Below are 6,073 nucleotides of genomic sequence, written 5' to 3'. Positions count from 1 at the left end.
TATAAGTGATATATGATATTTATCTTTCTCTGTCTGACTTACTTCACTCAGTACGACAATCTATAGGTCCATCCATGCTGCTGCAAATGGCATTATTTCATTCTTTTGTATGGCTAAGTAATATTCCATTGTATATATGTGCCACATCTTCTTTATCCATTTCCTCTGATGGACATTTAAGTTGCTTCCATGTCCTGGCTATTGTAAATAGTGCTGCAATGAACACTGGGGTGCATGTATCTTTTCAAATTATGGTTTTCTCTGAATATATGCCCAGGAATGGGATTGCTGGATCATATTTTTAGTTTTGTAAGGAACCTCCATACTGTTCTCCATAGTGGCTATACCAATTTACATTCCCCCCAACAGTGTAGGAGGGTTCTCTTTTCTACACACCCTCTCCAGCATTTATTCTTTGTAGGTTTATTGAAGATGGCCATTCTTATCAGTGTGAGGTGATACCTCATTGTAGTTTTGATTTGCATTTTTCTAATAATTAGTGATGTTGAGCATCTTTTTATGTGCTTTTTAGCCATCTGTATGTCTCCTTTGGAGAAATCTCTATTTAGATCTTCCATCCATTTCTTGATTGGGTTGTTTGTTTTTTGATATTGAGCTGCATGAGCTGTTTGTATATTCTGGAGATTAATCCCTTGTCAGTTCCTTCATTTGCAAATATTTTCTCCCATTCAGTGGGTTGTCTTTTCATTTTCTTTATGGTTTCATTTGTTGTGCAAAAACTTTTAAGTTTAATTAGGAGATAAAGTCCAGAGATAAACCCATGTACCTATGGTCACCTAATCTATGACAAAGGAGGGAAGAATATACAATGGAGAAAAGACAGTGGTGCCAGGAAAACTGGACAGATACATGTGAAAGAAAGAAATTAGAACACTCCCTAACAGCATACACAAAAAAAAGCTCAAAATGGATTAAAGACCTAAATGTAAGGCCGGATATTATAAAACTCTTAGAGAAAAACATAGGCAGAACACTCTTTGACATAAATTGCAGCAAGATCTTTTTCAATCCACCTCCTAGAGTAACGAAAATAAAAACAAAAATAGACAAATGGGACTTAATTAAACGATCAGTCTCTTAAACAGTGTTAAGCCTAGACAGTTATGAGACTATAGAACATGCTCACCTAACGCAAGAACAGATTTGGCCATGCAGATGCCTGACGTCTAAGACTTTGTGTTAAGTAAACAACAGAAGAACTAACTTAGCACCCTGCAATATTTCTATCTGACTCCCTGTTGGAGTCGAGGTTTTGACATGGTAGGTGGACCCATGGAATTCATTGGACATCCTTGGAAATTTGTTCAGGGTAAAATGAAGATATAGAGCCACCTTGGATGGTTTTCTGTTTGTTTTGTTTTTTGAGGTGCTGGGGCTGGGGACCTGGGCCAGGGGCAATCACATAATAGTAGGGCTGCCTCTCTGTGCTGACTTTTCCTCTTTCTTCATGATATTTCAATCCTGGTGAGACCCCCTTGAAGTGATCATTTGAGTTAAAGGAATGTAGAGATGAGAGGAAAAGAGAAAGAGTTGCCCCCTTGTTTCACCTTGTGATGGGGACTATGGAAGGAGATATTAGGGACTGATTTGCATATTAACCTGAGTTCTGTTTTTCCTTTCTTCTTTTTTGTAAAGCCCAGCTGGCCAGGGCCACCTCCTTGTGCCCCAACTGCTACCTCCCAGAAGCACTACCCAGCTGCCAGTGCCCACTAACTCCCCAGCTCCCTACTCCTCAGCAATATCTCAGGGCCCAGCCATGGATGTGAGTCACCAAGGCCTTTTTTTCCACTCCTGACTTCAAAACATCTTTCACTTCATCTCTTTGTCTCCCTTGTTCAAGGGGAATCGGTCAGACTATTACTTAATCTCTACTCTGTCTCCTGTTTTTTTTTCCTAAACCAAGAGTCTTGGGCCAAGAATAAAAAATCGTGCTCCAGCTCTGTAGTTCTGAGAGAGACCCTAGTTTTGTCTAGGGGCTGTGCTTCAGAAGGGTCCAGGTGTATCAATTATGCTGCCCATGCCTGGATGCCGCCTCTTCAATCACTTGTGTCCCCTTGTTTGTGAAGCACAACAGAGTGTGCTTTCAAAGGGAGTCCTTTGTATTCTTAGAGTCTAAAAATAGTTGCATGTAAATGTTGGGAATCCAGACAGTCTCCTTAAGATCTACGCTTTGCTTGGGGAGGCATACAGACCATTGGGGTGCATTTGAAAATTAAATTTACACCATTGCACTTTGGGTCCCTGCCCCAGAGCGTTGCAGTGACATCTGAGAAGGAGAGAGTGTGACATTGATCAAGGCAAAGCATAAATAACCACATTTCAAAATGAATACTAATTGCATAATGACAGTTTCCAAACTATTAGCCTACTTTACAAAAAAAGTTAATTCAACACAAGCCCAGAGCTGGCTGTGGCTTATGTGTTGTGCTGCCAGTTGGCAGGCACAGCTTTGCCAGGGGATTGGGGGAAACGAGGGTTATTTTAGTAGAAGCACACTTGGCCTTTTGTGAAGAGGGTACAAACTGCATCACTCTCTCAAGCCCCTGCTGTTCAGCGTTCAAGAGTGGACACCAGGATACTGCATGCCTTCAGGGGAAGTTGCTTACTTTTCCTAGAGGTAAAATGGCTCAGTGCCGAAGCTTGGGAAGGAGCTTTGAGTTTGTAGCCCCTCGAAGGGAAGAGTTCTGGGTGGATGGAGGTGATGAGCACGGAGGAGCTGAACCTGGGCTGGTGTGTGCTGCCCCTGGATGGGAAATCCTGGGCCCAGGGGAGGGCATGGCCACACAGAGGCTGGCCCTCTCCACGACGAACTGTGCTTGCTACCTAGGGTGGGCCACTTCACTGCTCTGGGCCTGTGTTTCCTCACCTGCAAAGTGAAGGGAGAGGACTGGATGACCATGAAAGCCCCATCCAGTTCAGAGAGAATACCAGGGTTTCTTCTAAACTGAGTGTCCCTCAGAAGAAGAAAGGCACTCAGCTTGGAAGAGTGGCATGAAATGACTGGAAGGACTCCCTGTCATCACTGTCCTGTGACGGCAGGACTTGTGAACATTTGTCTCGTTTGTCAAATTAACATGACCTTGTGTGGAAGTACATTAAAGGAAGATGCGAAAGTGTCTGCTAAGAAGAGGAGCTGTCTGAGGCAAAGGTTCATTCTCTTTGGGATGTTCTATTGCCTTGACTGGTTGGGAGGGAGTATTAGGAAAGCCTGAAATGAATCCCCAAATGATAACTTCGTGCAGCATTCTTAGGAAGAAGAGTATGTGATGAGGGTTATGTTATGACATGATTTGCCTCCAGCAAGTGTCCACTCAAGGTTTGAGAACTTCTGTCTAGGTACCACTTTATACCAACTCCCCCACCTCCATCAACAGGAAGCCCTGGGCTACAGGATTCAAATTAGACAAAGTAGGATTTACCAATCAGGAAATACAGGGAAGGACTCTGGTATTTTACACCATTATTTTACTTTCAGGATTTCATCAGTTCTGAGAGTCACACCAGCACTAAATGTCTGGGTGGGAAAACAGTATATCCGTATGTGCTCAGAGCATGGCCAACTTTAGGCATATCACCCTATGCTCAGAATTCAAGCAAATGTCTGATTGTTCTTTTGAAAATAACTCAGATCAAACTCTGTTCCCTTTTAAAAATACACTTACAGTAATATAACTCTTCGTTTAAAAAGCTACTTTTCACACCAGTCTCAAGGAAGATCCTTGTGTTCTCAACCAAATAATTATTTCTAGTCTCTCCCTTCTTTGCCCTTTTTTCCTAAGTACTTGTAGTCCAAAGGATGGCTGCGATTTTGATTCTCAGGCTTTTCCAAGTTAGACCTCCAAGGTTCAGGTTATATAAATCTAATTCTAATCAAAAAAGCTTTCTTTCCTCCCAAATACCTCATACCTTCTCCCTGCTTAATTTGACTGCGAAAATGATTATTGTGAAAGCTGTCATGTGTTTGTTAATGTGAAACAACTTTAGAAAGAGCACATCCAGAATTATTACTGTAAAATGCTGAAAATCTTGTGTTTCTCCTGAGATTATGTTTTTAAAACTTGTCAGCCAAAACTGCCACCTTTATAGGTCTTTATAGACCATCTATCTCAGGTAAACATATTTGCCTATGGTCAATTTCTAATGATTTTTAATAAATCAAGATAATTTCTTTATATTAGAATAATTAACTTCTGATCTATGCTTTGGGGATATTAGAAATGCACTTTAAGAGGATGCTCTTTGTGAGATTATTTTAAATGACCTCTCCCTTTTAAAACCTAGACTGAGGGGAACCTATTCTATGCAGAAACTTTCTGCATATTTCCTCTGCCCCCATCCCACCTTCCTTCCTTAAATCATCTGGCACCTGGAAGAAGTAGATATGTTTTTTAAGATAGCATATATGTCTCTTGAAGACCCCATCCACTTAAGGGGAACGGTATTTACTTTTTTGCTTCTTCCAGGCCATCTGAGATGAAAAAAAGTTCTGTCCGTGTTTGTCAGACTGGATCTGAGAGTGAACTGTGGGATTTGTGCACTGGGTACTGTTTTGAGTCTCAGGGTGGCAAGGCTATATGGAGTCCTGGAGCTCTGATTTGTACAGACCCTGTAGTTCCAAGAGGACTTACAGCATCAAGGAACCTGATGTTTAACAAGAAGGAAAGGGGGCAAAAACGGGAAATGAGTATGGTTGTTTCAAAATCACTGGGTGCGGATGGCAATGGGCATGCACAGGTGCATCCTGGATGTCCCTTACTCCCAGCAGGGGCTGGGGCCTCTGCAGGAGCAATAACCTCCTTGCAGGAGTCCCACATTTGATACAACCACTTTGCTGACGTCTGGCATCCATTATGTGTGAAGGGAGGAAAGAAAGGAATGAAAAGTATTGGACAGCACTACAAAAGTCATATGCTTTTTCATGAAAATAAAGCCTCCCTTCAAACTAGGAACATATAACTGCTGTGAAAACTGTCTTTGATAAGCCCCCTCTTCCCAACCTACCTCGCATGCGAGGAAATTCTGGTGTCACTGTGACACCCCTATCTGAAGTCACTGCAGTCATTTCATAGTATGACTGTTCATAAAATCACTGTACATTGCTAGAAATTGATCAGAAACATAAGTTCTACTGAAAAGAAAGTAATATTTTAAAAATGGTGGGCCTGGCCTCCTTTCCCCACCTCCCATTTTTGTTTTTCTTTTATCGCCTGGCAATTTTACATGAAGAAGATATTATGAGCAAAGCAAAAATCTGCTTCTTTTTAATGAGCGCCTATTTTGGAACTCTGTTCAGGGGACCATCTCTTGGATGCTGAGGGTGACAAAATACACTTCAAGGTGTGATTGTCCACCTCTGAGCGGGCGAAGCTACAGTATTTATATTGGCTCTTTCATCCTGGGAGTAGGGGTGAGAAAACAGAGAAGAGCCCTTTTCTGACCAGAATGGTTCCTATTCCCCTATGACCTCCATAAAATGGAGGGCAGTGGACAGAATTTGGAGAGTACCAGATAGATGTTTGGCTGCCACCTCCTTCCTTTACAACCCTGTGAGCAGCCTCTTAGGAAGTTTCCCTTAGAGTCCATGGCTATTGAGCTCCTTGAATAGAACATGTCCCTGCCTGGAAACACACTGTACTCTCACTAGAGGCTCGTCCCTTCCCATCTTGCACACGTATGTGCTCCCAATGGGGCAGGGTATGGATGGGGACGTGGGGAGGAGAACGTGTGGTCAGTATAAGCCCGCCACAGGCACTGGGAGGACTCTGCAGTGTGCATGCCCTATTATGGTGACTCAGAGCTATTACATTACGAAAGGAAGCTTCTTCGACATTCTGTGTGAATTGCATTGCCTTAGCAATTCCCATGCATACCCTACTGAGTCCATTTGACACCCAAAATCAATATATTGCTAATTTGCATCTTTATTGCAAATACAATGTGCCTTCCAAAAACAACAGGCACTGACATTTTTCACTTATGCAATTCATTTAACAGCTTTTTTGGTAACTTGCTTTAGATGTGCTGTGCACAACTTCTAATTAGCAAAGCAAAA

The sequence above is a fragment of the Hippopotamus amphibius genome, chromosome X (assembly GCF_030028045.1).
Source record: "Hippopotamus amphibius kiboko isolate mHipAmp2 chromosome X, mHipAmp2.hap2, whole genome shotgun sequence".
Classification (NCBI taxonomy): Eukaryota; Metazoa; Chordata; class Mammalia; order Artiodactyla; family Hippopotamidae; genus Hippopotamus; species Hippopotamus amphibius.
The sequence above is the reverse complement of the archived record's forward strand: the minus strand, read 5'-3'. Positions refer to the sequence as shown.